This window comes from Lagopus leucura, unplaced genomic scaffold (assembly GCF_019238085.1).
Source record: "Lagopus leucura isolate 7727_CA_CO unplaced genomic scaffold, USGS_WTPT01 Super-Scaffold_54, whole genome shotgun sequence".
NCBI classification, from domain to species: Eukaryota; Metazoa; Chordata; class Aves; order Galliformes; family Phasianidae; genus Lagopus; species Lagopus leucura.
Genome location: NW_024962251.1, coordinates 108,319 through 123,436, shown reverse-complemented (window position 1 = coordinate 123,436; position 15,118 = coordinate 108,319).

The following is a 15,118-nucleotide window of genomic DNA, read 5'->3' as shown; positions in this document are numbered from 1 at the left end:
ACTGACAAGTGTACTCATATTCATTTTTAAGTGTCTTGCCACAAGGAATAGAAGGATGGAACCAAGTATGTTGGTTTGCATTTAGGTCTAGGTATAGGGAGGAATACTTCATTTATTTTCATATTGTCTTCTTTTATCTAAACAATAGGGTATCTGAGAAGCAATGGAATTCTCTAACGAGAAGTCAAATGAAAACTCAGGAAGGTCATTGCCATAACAGTATGCTTTGGCACTTGCAACTGTCTTTGAACTGCTTCATAACTACTGGCTTTTGCTCAGGATTAGTCTTTGAATAAGCAAGTCTAGATCTCATACACATAATTTGGGCAAGCTCTCTTGAATTTATTTTCATAGGAGATTCAAAATCACACGTATTTTTACTTGGTACTGATTTCAAAACTGTTTAAGGAGAAGTCTGCAGTGAATATGCAGAGCTTATTATTATTTGTCAAAGGAATGTTTCTCAAAGACCTTTCAGACATGACTTGTGACTGAAGCTGTTGCAGTAAAGCCATGACAAGAGCATTGCTGAATCCAGAGAGTTGGACCAGGATCTCCTGATACATTCACACATTTCCTTAACATTTAAGGCAGCACTGGAATAGACTTAGCTGTAAATGACCAGAGGAAAATTAGTTAATGTGACACCTCAGGCTTTAGTAAGTAGGATTTCTGGCAGATCTGTACTTGTCAGATACATCCTACTGGATCTGCACTGCTGTTGGTACCCAATGACTTAGTGCTAGCGTTTGCTAGAGATCACCAGACCAGCTGTGGATTTCAGAAAGATCACACTAGCTAAAAGAAGGTGTTGACTAAATTGGACTAAGTATGCTATGTGCCCAGGAAACTCATGCTGTGAGAATTAAGAAGTGTCCTACATAACCAAAAGTTAAAACTCTGATGTTCACTCTTTGGTCAAGCTAGAGAAAGATACTCAGCAAATTTGTACCTTCCGAAGCAAGTGTAAATCATTATACATGTGCCATGAACTGCACTCAATTCTGAGGAAATAAAATAATCCATGCTAAGGTATTTGTCCTGAGTAAATTTTTTTTTACTAAGTAAATCTAGGTTTGGCCTCCAAATTTTTCTCTGCTGACATTCAGGCTCTGAGCTTATATATGGCTAGAGTTATTCCCTGTGACAGTAAACAGAACCTCCATGTAGACATTTCCCTTGATACAGAAATCCATTTTCCTTGCCTTTGCTCTTTAGAAATTGATTTGTTTCTTCATTTAAATTCTTTTCCTAGTCAGAGAAACAAGGCAGGATAATTGCCCTCTCTTTTCTTTTTGTTCTAACTACTTGAAAATCTTAGAGACAAATTCAGGCTTTCAGTGCTCTTTTGGAAATTACTGAAGTTGCACAGGAACAAGAGGAATATGAATTCTTGTTGTCTGCATTACAATAATTCGAAATGCAGCAGACATTTTTACTGCTGTGGTGGTGCAACAAGTCACCTTTTAGGCAGTTCCTTAAGCCCTATGGAAAGTAAGAACAAAAAATTATTTGCCATTTGGACTGGATATCAACATGATATCTTTTTTTTTATTTTTCAATTATTTTCCACAGAAGCACTGGCAAGAGAAAGATTCTTCTGAGGGCCTATTCTGGGAAACTCTGCTCTTTTTGAAGTCTCAGAGCACGGAGAACTTTTGCAGATTAACCAACCCATTGGTAAAGGACCAGCATACTTTATCTACAAGCTCAATTCAACCCTCTTCAGACTAAATGGATTTACTACAGATATTACAATATATGGAATGGAGTCTGTAAGGCTGCCTTTCATCACATACAGGACTCCAGACAGTGCTGCAGGACATAGGTGCCATCCTTGAAGTCAATGATAGCTGCCTGAATATCTCCCAGGCTTTCCCTTGTGTTTCTTCAGAGGCCTTGGTCAGATGCTTGTGCTGATTTCAGTCCTAATAGTCATCAGAAAGTCCAGGAAGAAAACTCTAACTCCAATGTCGTGTTAGAAAGCAAGCATTCTTTTAATTTACAATATGCACCAGGTGACTTGGCTAGGCAAGCATTCACTCGCAGATTTCAGGTTCTACATATTGACAGTTCAGACATAGGTAAGCAATACATTTCCCCAAAACAGCTTAAATAGTCATTCTTTTTCCAAGAACTCATTTATATATGCTAATGTGCTTTAAGCATGCATGATGCAGCCCTTTGGTGGTTGTACAGCCCCTTACTTCATCCCCATTTTGTCTTGAGTTACTTCACAGAGATAATCAGATGACTTCCAGCTATTTTTCCCTCTCTGGCAAATTTCCATTGATTGTTATGCCATAATGAGCAACTTTTTGTCTTGGTACACTATGACTCAAACAATTTATATGAAACCTGAAAAGAGCCCTTGCTGCTGGTGGATACAAAACTCCCAATGCATACTATGTATATAAGCAGTGCTCTGTTGTGGCGTCAGTGATTTGCTTGGAGAAAACAATACTGCTAAGCCTTTGCATTCCAAGCAAAGTTAACTGGAAGGTTTCACTGAACTAGCATACATCAATTCCTTTTGCTGAACTAATATATTGGTCATTAAACTAATACGCATTTATCCCTATTGCTAAACCAGCCTATATCAATATTTAGGTTATTTCATGTTTGATCTAAGTTCTGAAGACTGAAACGTGCCTTCACTCGACCAGTACCTGCACTTTGTCCCTCTTGGGAAACTGCATAGTATAAATGTTTGCTATTCTACAAGACCAAAGCTAAATGCTTTACATGTTAAAGAAATCAATGAGCTAAATTAACAAACACCATTCACGGCTGAAGGTACAGGATGGAGAAGACAACAGGGGAGCCTTTTTCTGCTAATATCTGATCAGCTGCATAGGCATGTCAGGAGATACCTGGCAAGTGCACATTTCTGGCACAAAACAGCATGTTTGCAGTCCATTTCTCAGCTTCAGCAGCTATTTTGGACCCTGTGTTGGAGCAGCCACGTCTCTAGGCATTCATTGTGCCAGGCAGAAGTTTCCACATTGCAGGGACAGATTTCTGGGTTTGTGAGTTTTCAGGAGTTTTCTGGCAGGTTCTCTGGTGTATGGTGGGCATTTTCGTGTGAGCTCTGATTGTTCTGTCACTCCAGTCTTTCCCTTCCCTATTTCCCTCTTTGTTTTCCCCCTCAGAAGGTCACTCATTACTACTAAGGGATCTGCCACACAGGGAGAGGGCAAAACTCATCTCCCATACAGTGCTCGACATGACATAAATACTATTGTCTTGCTGGGACAATAACTTCTGTCTTTGACTAGTTTAAGCCATAAAATGTATTAGTGCTTTTTTAGATTTATTGTAGCGTATTTTTAAACTGCAAAAGTAAAAACAAATAAAAGCCAGAAAGCAAAGGTTATTCTACTTATTTCAACATTGTTGCTCAGCTTTGGTTTTGTTTAGATATAATGGAAGAAAAATTAAGTATGTTAATACTTATCTGTAACAAAAATTTCTGAAAGACATTTAGTGCACTGCATCTTTAATTTTATAAGTAACGTTATGCTCTAGTCTGCTGATAATATAGGCAGTTATGAATACAACAGCAATTAAACTGTTAAGCTGCTTCATTCAGTGTGCACTAGGAGTATCTGTGGTCTGGTTTATTTAGAGTACCTGGAATATGGCTATGTCATTAATATTTTTGGAGTACACAGTGTTCTAGAGCAGTTCTGCAAGCAATGCATAAAATCTGTAATATTGATATGTCCCTGGATTGTAGACAACTGGCTTTTACTCAGTCATTTCAAATGAAAATACCATACTAACTGCTATAAATCAACTTTTCAACAGACACAGATGTAAGGAAATAAAAATTATTGCGTATATAAGCAGAAAACGACTGCATTTGGGGCAAAAAAGACTGTGTTGGCTGTACCCTCCACAGCACAGATTTGTGTGCTGAAATGCACTGGCTATAAAATGCATGTGGATTTTTAGTTAAAGATGCTACTTCCATGCTGCAAGCATAGGTATTCTGAGGAAGGGCATTTTTAAACCTGCAAGTAAATACTGAGAGTTTGGTGCAAACACAAGCCACAAAAGGCCAATTTAAAATTCCATACATTTTTGGTGCTTCATGTCTACTTTTTCAATCCAGTGTGGGAAGTACACTTGAGTACTCAGAACATTCATGGCTTGGCACCCAGGTGCCATGTCACCGTGTAAGTTGTGTGTGAGATCTACTCAAGCCAGAACAGTGTTGGGGATCTGCATGCAGAGTGCTTGTGCCTCCTACTAGACCAGCAGCGTGGCAGGACTGGTTGTAGAGCACAGACAGGACAGCTGCAGCCTGAACCACACTGGCTGCAGGGGAGGTTCAAGAACTGCTGTGAAATGGAGACTGTCATTTTCCAAGACCCAGACTCTTCGGGAGCTAACTGGCCCAGGAAGTGTGGGTTTCAACCAGCATGTAGGTAGCTCTGGGCAGGTCTGCATCCTGGATATGGGAGAGAGATGGTCCTACATTTGCCCTGCCAGCAAGTGCCTCATCTCACATACTGCCAGATAGTTCTCAACATATGGGATATATGCGTGCAGATTCTAATTGACTGTGACCCAAGCAGATGGCCTCTTTTTTTTTTTACCTTGCTCCTTTGGAATCTTTACAGAGAGCATTGCTTATAGAAAGCCTGCCTTCCTCAGGAAAGGTGTATCTATGTTTGTAAGATGACGAAATGCATATCTGAACTTCTAATTCATATTCCTGAAATACAAAAATATAACTGAAATAGTTCCTGTTTAGAAATAGATTTTCAAGTGAAACTGTTAGTTCTGACTGGACTTGCAAAATCTAGTGGCAGGTTAAGTGCATGAAAAGAAAGGAAAGAGGCCATGACTTTCCTGCAGTTACTCTTGCATGCTAGATGTAGCAATACAAGAAAACAACTTGATATTGCACAATATAGGGAGATAAGACAAAGCTGTTAGATAAGGTATAATAGCTAAGCTTATTTTCAGGAGGGATTGCCATGAGAACATATACAAGGGCTGCTCTGAAAGTAATACTTCCTGTTTTATTATGTAGGCCCACAGTGTCAGTGGTGTATGGTGATGGTAAGACAGTAGAGGTGGAACATTCCCACCAATATTCCATTACATTCTGTTGCAGTGCGACAGACAGCAGCAGGAGGGAAGTCTGACAAGATACCATCTGAAATGGAAGTGTGTATTAACGCAGAGGTGTGTAACTGAATACCTCCGTATGGAAAAAATGACACCAAGTGACATCTATTGATGTTTGTTGGACATTTATGGAGACCAAACAGCGGATGTGAGCACAGCGGGTGGTGTGTTTCAGCAATGGTGACAGCAACATGAAATACATGCTGCCTTCTGAACAGCGAGGCAGATCTTATGAGTGTGGTGTTCATCAACCAACTTGTGCCCTTGTGGCTCCTGTTCATCACTTGTGAAAACGGCCAATTATAGCAACTATGTTGAAAAATACTGTTTTGTAGCTGAGAATTTGCTCCATCAAATAGTATTATTGTGTTCTTTGTACTTTCTAATGCCTTTGAGGAGGCATAACTTTCAAAGCGACCCAGCTATAAGCATCAGTAGGCTCCCGCAAGGATATATCTTAAGGCTAGTTGTCATCCCTGGGATGGGGACTCTATAACATGCTACTTAATATATTGGAATCTGAGCCTACAAACATTTGTTTTATGGGGGAACCTACTGAACCATTTATTATTTATGCATGCACTTGGTTACGGGTTTTGGCACTTGGACTTGAATTTACCTTTGAGAAAAACTGCATGTGACATGACACAGCTGATACATGATGACAGGAACAGGCTCAATCTGAACAGCCATCTCCATTGCCATGAAGCATCTCTGCTTTCACACCAACGGCCCAGCAGCAGTGGTGGGGCATCATTAGCACCTGCTTCTCATTTACCTAAGTAGAATCTTATCCAGTAAAAGCAAAGCTTTGTAAAAGCTGTATAAAATTAAAGGATTAAAATACATTTTGCTCTCTTCTCATTTGGATCTTCCTGAGACTAATTTCTGGGATGATGCTTAGAAACAGATTTGAAAGCCTGAGCATTTCCTTTCAAATTCCCACCACTGTGCCTGCCCCTTTACTTTTGCAGGGACCTGCACTAGAGCAAATACGATAAAAGCATTTGTAACATAAAAAGTAATCAATTGTTTTGACACATCGCATTCACTGCAGCCAAACAGAGACTGAGGGCAAAATGGAAAACAAAAGATGCTGAGCTGTAGGTAAACCAAGCCCCCCAAGGGGGTAACTCATTGAATGTATCATTCCTATCAATCTCAGCTTTTCCCAGGTGCAGGGATTCCCATACACATTTTATGAATAGACATGTTTTGTGAGCTCACAGCTCTTTGGCAGCTGGGAAACTGCTTTGGAGTCATTTTAGCAGGCTTTGAGAGGAAACAAGGTGACCTTTTTGCATAGCAAGATCTGTTGCCTCCAACATAAATTCAGCCAATCAGTCACAAGCATAAAACAATGGGAGTTCCTCTCCCACTCTGTATATACCCAAGCAATATAAGCATCATGGAGAAGCCATGCATCCCTCTGCAGTAGAGTTCTTCATGAGGGGGAAAATAATTGAAAAGAATATGAAAAGAATTATCTTACAATAGCATTGTCAGGGAGGCCATATATCTAATCACATTGGTCATATGAGCTATCTCTGGATCCTAAGAAGCGGTCACTCATTTCAGCACTCATTGTATCACTGTCACAGAAAAACAACTCCAAGCAAAAAAGTAAATATTAAAAAAAAAAAAAAAAAAAAAAGTTTATAGAGAAGATCTAACCTAAAAAAAACAAACCCCAGAAGTATTAGAAAATTCTAGTTCTATGCTCTATCATAAACCTTAATTATCATCAACGCTTCAGATTACAGTCAGGTTACTAAAGAGTCTCAGAAGGGCAGCACACCCTAATAAATCTTATCATTGCTCTGATTTGCAGAATGGTCAGAATCCATATCTTCTCTTCCTAAAAAAATATAGAATTAACAGAAAGAGCTCTTCACAGACATCAGAAGGGAAATGATGGAGAAGGGAGAGCGTATCAGTCCTGCTGGAATTCTCCGATAAAACAATACAATGACACTGGGGGTGGAGGAAAGGGTAAGGGGAACAACTTAGCTTGGGAATGGAGAAAATTGCCCAGGAAGCTCTTCAGGGCATTTGATGGCATATTTAATGGTGTGGTTGCGCAATAAAATTGTTTCCAAGAAAAATGGTGAGCTTGAGGGATGTTTTCCAGACTTACTCTTTGCCAACTGAGAACAAGATACCAAATAGATTTCTATACACTCTGTGGTTCAACACCCCTCTATCACAGAGTCATCTAAACATCTGTAAAGGGTGCCAATCTGTTATGTGTTTATTTTTACCATTTATTTGTTTATAGAACACATACAGTTATGTCCATTGCCTTACAGACACATGCCTTTTGCCACGAGCAAAGCCCTAACATCCTATGGCTTGTTGTGGGTTCTCTACCAGTGAATACTGAATTGAAAAGCTGAGAAGCAAGGAGAGTAGCAGGGGAAAAAGTGGCTTTAAGCAATTTTTGATATGCCCTCAGCTCTGAGGATTACTGATATGAATTGTGTTTGGAAATGCCCTGTTAATATGTGAGAAGTGGATGCTGCAACAAACAAACAAAGAAAAACATCCACTCTTCACTGTCATAAATCTGTTTGGCAGCTGTCTGGCTTTGTAAGCATATTACTCTCACCACATTTAAACCACTTGTAATCTGGCCTTGGCCTTTAGATTTTGGTGCTTACTCAAACATAGCTAAAAACATCTAATAATCCTGGGCTGCTTCCTAAAGAAATGTCCCTGTAAACTCCCCTCCTAACAAATATACCTGGTTTTACTATTCTGAAACTATACAGCTTACTACTCTGCATATTTTTCCCCCAACATGCCAGAGAGTTCTCTAACAGGTTCCTCTCCTTCCTCATGCCTCTCATTTTCCAAAAGTACATATGGCAGGGATTTCCTGTCACAGGTATCAACAGAGCTACCTTTATGTGCATATTTCACTATGGGAATAAAAGCATATTTTATGGCTTTCTTCATTTCCTTATTAGCTGCCTGAACTATGGCTCAGCCTGGTACAAGAGGTTGTGAAGCAAAGAATACCTCACTTTCTCTGTTTTGCTCCACAATGTTTGTTTGTTTCTCAGCCAAGCATGTTTCTGCTAATTATCTATCTAAGGACTGCTGTGACCTTCAGGCCTGCAGTCTTTGTTAACTAGTAAGGATAGGATATTATTTTGAGATTCTACATCTGTTTGGGTTTTTTTCTAAATCACATTCTCTGCAGGTGTGGTTAACAGCAGCTCAAGTACAAACTCAGATGTGTCTACTTATTTAATTTCACATATAGCAAAGTGAATTGTTAACAGAATGCTGGTAAGAAATTCTCAATGCTGTTTCTCCCATAGTGCTCAGCAATGACACAGTGCTACCAACCAAGCCCTCACAGCACTGTGCATAGGAATGTCTGTTTGCAGGGCAGGGAAAGTTGATGCCTTTGAGCCTTGCCTCATGGTTCCTAGCAAATCAGTGGCTGTGCTGGTGGTAGGCACCTTCTGAATCCCTGTTGGAGCCTCACATCTGCATGTGGCATCTCCACCATAAGCTTTTCCACTATAACTTCCTTCAATGCCTTGCATATTTGATATCACATTATGCATGTCAAACATTCAGCACTTACATGTAAAAGACTACATTTCATACATCTTGATAGCCCATTCTTTTCACTGAAAATTTTGCTGCTCTCCAACATGCAGGGACTTTTCAAAAGAGCTTTGCATTTCCTACTTTGAAAGGGACAAGACTCTGATATCTAAGAAAAGCAAATAAAGAAACAAAAGACACATAAACACACAGAAAAATATATTAGAATGCCATCTAATTACTAAATCCAGTTTGAACCTGGGATACTTGCTGATACAGTATATTCTGATCATATTAGCACATTTGCCTCAGAACAAAGGTTTCCAACAGAGGAGTACTACTAATGTTCCTTGGATTCAGTTTCACTTTATGGCTTATTTCAAATCTTTTCTACTTTCTACCTACTGCACATAGAAAATTGATACTATCTAGGTTCGTCCTTCTAAGGCAGTTATTTAATAGTAGTAATCAAGAGAAAAAACCAACCACCCATGGCACTCTATGCTCTGTACTGACCAGCTACACAAGTAGTATTCAGTTTCTTCAAACCGAAGTCTGCAGACCATCTACACAAACAAAGTGTTTTTAAGGTTCCCATCACAGCCTCAGCTTCCCCTGAGGTGCTGGGAATCAGCAAGTCTGATGTCATGGAGGCCAAAAGGTCCAGCTTCAGGAAAAGCTTTGTGGGAATGCTAATGAAGCAGGCTATGAGATTAGGCCCTCAGTACATAAAAGGTAGTGTAGGAATTGAATGTTGTTTCTGCATTAGATATGGAAAAGGAGGAATTTATCTGAAGTAGAGCATAATGTATTTGTATTTTGTAACTTGCCCCCAGAAATAGCTGATGTGATAAAGTAGAAATACCATATATGTTAGTAACATATTTTAGAAATATAGTTGCTGAATTATGTGATTAATTCTTGCTTGCAAAACTGCAATAGTTTTTGAATGTTCCAAACAGTTCAGGTATAGTATTATGGACTAGAAAGCATATTGTAGGGCTATTCTGCTTGGATAAGGGACCCTCAGCAAAAGAAAAACAGACTTAACAAACATCAAAGAAGCCAGGGCCTCTACACAAGGCTGAATGGCCTCGCCCTGTGGGTAGGTTGGGATGCAACAGGCAGACATCAAGATACTCCCCTCTATCCTCCTTCCAAGCTTATCTCTATGCAAGGACGAACAGATGTCCAGAAACAAGTGTTGAATGAGCAAGTGTGAGAAGTTAACTAATTAGCGATATATGCTTAGCTAGCGACAACTGATGTTTGGCCAGTATCCGTATGTTTAGTAAAGTGTCGAGAAGACTGTGAACCTAAAGTACTCAGCCAATGAGGAAACAGGGGAGAAAGCGCTAAGTGTCCAGTAATAGGGCATAGAAGACATAACACTGTTTTCTGGATGCCCTCCTGCTTGCAGGAGGCCTGCCACTGCAATAAAATCTGCTTTACCAGAGATACCGTCCTGATAAATTATCTGGGTATTTCCAACAGTTATTTCCTTCTCCTATGTCTTACCTGCTTCTGCTTGTAAAGTTTTCCCACTGAAGCTCTTCTGGGTCTAGGTATTGTTTTAAAATTCAGGAAAAGTAAAACTGAAGACAATACTGTAAATGAAATCTCTCTTCTCACACTACTTGCAAATGTTGCTTCTGCAGCATTTGTGATTGATACCTAATCACAAGTAGTCTTAAAACCTGGAGGCAGTGTTAAAGGCCCGAAAACCTGCCCAAAACCTAAGCAAGATGAAGTAACTTTGTTGTTGCTACATCATGACTGACTGAGTTATTCTCTCTATTGATGAAAAACCTTTCTGCTTTTGTTCATTTTGTTCGCTCCTTGCACAGCTCAGCTCTGCTAGCCAGCCATTTTCCTTATGCATTCAGGAAACTTCCCCAGAGAACCTTGATTATGACGTTATCACATTCTCAGTTATCTGCTTTTAAGTTATTTGAAGTTTTTGGAATGCAGCTGAAAATGACTTGAGTTAGTGGATGAATGGCCTTAAATGGGACAGATGGAATAAAAGTTCCAGACAGCCCAAAGTGGGAAGCAGATGAAAAGGCCAGTGAAAGGGAGAATGTAAGAAAATGCATGACACTGCAATGCATGGCTGCAATAGTAAGCAGTTACAGAAAAGTGACACAGAAGCTGATAAATTAAAAGCCCACTATGCGAAAGAATCGTCATAGACAGCTGCTGAGTAAGGTCTTGAAGCCCCAGTGACTGATGCTATCAGTACTGCGACCTATGCAGTGTGCCAGTTTCAAATGCAAGCAGCTGCTAAGGTTGTTGACCGAATACAAAAATGCTTACCAGGAGAGCACCCTATCTACTGCTGTACTGAGGTCTGGTAAAGCCTAAAGCTGTTTGTAATTTGGCACGTTTCTATCCTCTCCTTCCCAGATCTAAGATGGAAGATGTAGTTGAACTTTCAGCTATGTATCACCTTCATATTCTGAATGATTTTAAGAAAACTTTGAGGCATAAGAAACAGATTAAGAAAAGTTTGTATCTTACTAGCATACCTGCTATCAATTTTTGTTTATTTTCTTTCACACTGAGTTGTGGGAAATATTTTTTTCTGCCTTTTATAACAGGTGAGGGAGACAAACAATGAAAGAATTACAAAAGAATGACATGTCTTCACTATCCCAGGCTTCATTATTACAGTATCTCAGAATAAGCACACAGGTATGTATGTTCAATGTATCTGCAACAGAACATTTTCTCTCTTTTTTTAAAAAAAACATTTACATCCTCTTTCATATTCTATCATTAGTTTATTCTTGGGTTATTTCTGACATGAGTTGGAGGCTACACTATCAGATTAGGCTTGAATGGAAACACTGTTCTCAGAAATCAAAATACGAGGAAAGCTCATACAGTAACCAGGAAGTGTGTGCTTTCATACCTCAGGATACCCAGACAATTTTAGGAATTCTTTTACGTGTAGATATTTGTACTAACAGACTTCAGTCTCTTCTGATCACTAATATACTCCTTTTTTCAATTACTTCCAGTTTGTTTCTCTAGAAAAGTCTGTCCTTTTTACTTGATATTTTACAATTGTTCTTAGTGTTCTTGAGTTTACCTGGAAAGAAACACTTATTCTGGAAAGTCTTTTATTCCCGGAGTTCATCTCCACTGGGAGGATGTGGATGCCTCCTGGTAGGGCAGGCCATTCCTTTCAGGATCTCATGGATGAGAATATAATGCTTCATTTTTCTTCATTTGACTTGAAGGATTCCAGTAAAGTGGAAGAAATCAAATGAATACTGTGAGAGATGAAGCCTCTTCCATAAAGCAATGTGGCTGTGACAAATACTCCGATTGCTGGCATTGCATCTTCCAAGATGACAGAGTGCTTTTTTTTTGCAATTATTTGGAAGGTTTTTTTGTTTGTTTGCTTGCTGTTTTTTTGGTGTTTTTTTTTTTTTTTGGGGGGGCGCGGGGGGGAGGGAAAGAAGAATGGGGGGTTGGTTCTATATGTAGACAGTTTCCATAGATCTTACTGGTTTTACTTCTTCTGTGTATATCCATGTCCTGCCTCACCACACCTAATGGCTGCTCTTGGAGCTTGAGATAGCAAAGTCAAAAGTCCCCTCAGATGCTCTCAGATCTCATGACATCAAAGAGCTTTTGTAGCCAGAGATATCACAGCTGTCACCATAGCCAGAGATAACTGCAGGTGAAGTGGGGACCGGTAGAGCAGATTGCAGCCTTTCTCAGATCAAATCCAAGCCAGAATACCTCTATCTTTTTAAGTGGTTACTTTTTCAACCCTCTCCTGTCAAGAAGGCAAATGCTGTTAGCACCTTCTCTTCTCAGAACAAGCATGCCTGACAAGCTCACAGAGGAAATAAGTGGTAATGAACCCAATTATCTGAAATCCTAATCTCAGTTCAGATGCCTTGTGCTTACAATAGTGTCACAACACAGGTTCTTCCTGCAGACTTTTCTTTACGCAAGACTGAGGACTGTCACTGCTATCCTCAACTGTCATAGCCCTGCAAACATTTTCAGTAAACATGTTACTATATAGGTATAAATTCTGAAATACTTATGTGGTTTCCAATCAGATTTTCAATCTCTCTTTTCAAAGAGAGACCGTGAAGAAATTTCAGCATGTGGCCTATTCTGAGACGCAAAGTGCTACAACTCTGAGTACACTGAGAGAAACTACAATACAACACTGGTATCCCTCTCCATACTCCCAGTTCAATCTTACAACAGTGTCAGCAGTGTCAGAAACTCTACACTGTACAGATTAACCACAGCAGATTGTAATTTCGTGAGAATTTTTGTAGGTTGGACATAATGCATCATTTGATAGAAAATACAGTTTTCAGTATTGTTTAGCTCCTATGTATTTATGATGAGGATTAGCTAGCTTTATTTTCTATTCATTTTTACTAGATTTGTGCATTAACCAGCTCCCTATCCTAAGTAGTTCCTCACCCTTCTTATGACCTCTCCACAAGAATTCACCATCTGGTTGACCTGGGCACAGCCACAGTTTGGAAGAAATAGAGACAGTGCACAGTTTGCTTTGGATTCCCCAAACCCAACCACTGCCATGCCCAGAGCTGACTTCTCTGATGCAAGTAGGCCAGCCAAAAGTTCTTTGAAAGCATTGAGCATGTACAGCTTCAGCAAGAGTGCAGGAAACACTCTCAATACAGCAGTTAATGACTAACTGGAGGACTGAAAGAACTGGTAACAGACATCTGGTTCAGACACTGAATGCCAGTTGAGTACGTGCTTAAAGAAAAAACATATGATCATGAGTCAATCATCTTACTCTGTAAATAATGAGCAGCACAAAAGCCCCTTAAGCTCTTCTGCAGGGCAGCAGGCTGCACAGCAGGATCTTCCCTTGAGAAGGGATGCATCCTGTGGTTTTGACTGCACAGAGATCCCTTATGCTTTGGCGTCAAGACATGCTGCCAATGCAGATCTTTAGTAAGTGACTAACTGTACTAAGCTTCAATAGTTTCACTGAGATTATACCTCAGATTGATGGTAAGCTTTCTTACCTTCACTAAGATTACAACTTAATTGCTTGTGCACATAGGATCCCTTAGACATAAACCACTGACCACAGACTTGGAACTAACAGTGGATCTAGCCACATCTAGATTCCTTACCTCTGTGGTTCAAGGAGTTTAAGGTCCTCTCTGAACCTCTTGACTCAATGGGAGGAGCTCCTGTTATTGTGGTTTAACCTGGCAGACAGCAGAACACCATATAGCCATTTGTTCAGAGGGACAAGGAGGACAACTGGAGACAAAATAGAATTCATAAGTTAAAAAAAATTCTAAGTAAAAAAAAAATAGAAAATGGAAAGAAATATGTGATTATAACTATACGAATATATATATTCTCAGTGCAATTACTCACAACCCATTGACCAACACTCAGCTAACACGGCAACTGTTTGCCAGCTCATACCTCACTAGCAACACAATGTCTTACCACCACCAACCAGTGTCCAGCCAGACCATGAGCAGCATCCAGTCCCCATCTAACTTCCCACAGAGTTATGGCCTTCAGTATGATGCCATGTGGTATAGAATTGTCCCCTGCCAAATCAAGGCCATCTGCCCTGACTCTCCCTCCCACAGTGCCATTAAAACAGCAACTCTTCCCCACTGAGGAGCTGAGCCCAGCGCAGAACCCATCATTCAGCAGTAACCAAACACTGGTGTGCTGTTAATAATGACTCAGCTGAAACCAGGACAATATCCAACCCTTTTTCCATATAATTTATATCGTGCTCAGGTCCCACGCTTTCCCAGACATCCTGATTTATTACACAGATATCATTTCCATAGTCTTTGGGCTAACCCTGTAAAATGTCCATGGAATTCATTTAGCCTGACTTGTGCTCCATCTATCACAACAGCCCTTCAGGGCAGGAGAGATAATGCATGATGCTGGATTGTTGCATGCTGGAGCCAGTTCTGGTTTGAAAAAAAAAAGGTCAAAATTCATTAATATGGGTGACTCTTACAGTACTACTGTTTATAAGGCATATAGCAACCATAGCAGTGATTACATGCAGTATTATATAACTCAAATTATTGGCTCTTCTCACCAACATCAGAACTCCTTAAGGTACACATCAGACTTCACCATTCTCCTGCATCACTCACCAAGGTTCAAAAGCTATTCCTCTGATAGTCTTGCCTTTGCCCAAGGCACTCATAACACTGGTGTCTTATCCAGCATGTTTTTCAGTACAGCAGGGGCTCTGTCTCCTTCTACAGTATGTAAGAGCTTTGACTAAGCAATGCCAGCTCAATTGGTAGTTGAGTTCTTTCTCATGTTTCTATGGAACTTTTTTGTACTGTGTTCCAGTTTGTGTCTGTTATCCCTTGTCCTGTTGCTGGGCACCACTAAAAAGAACCTA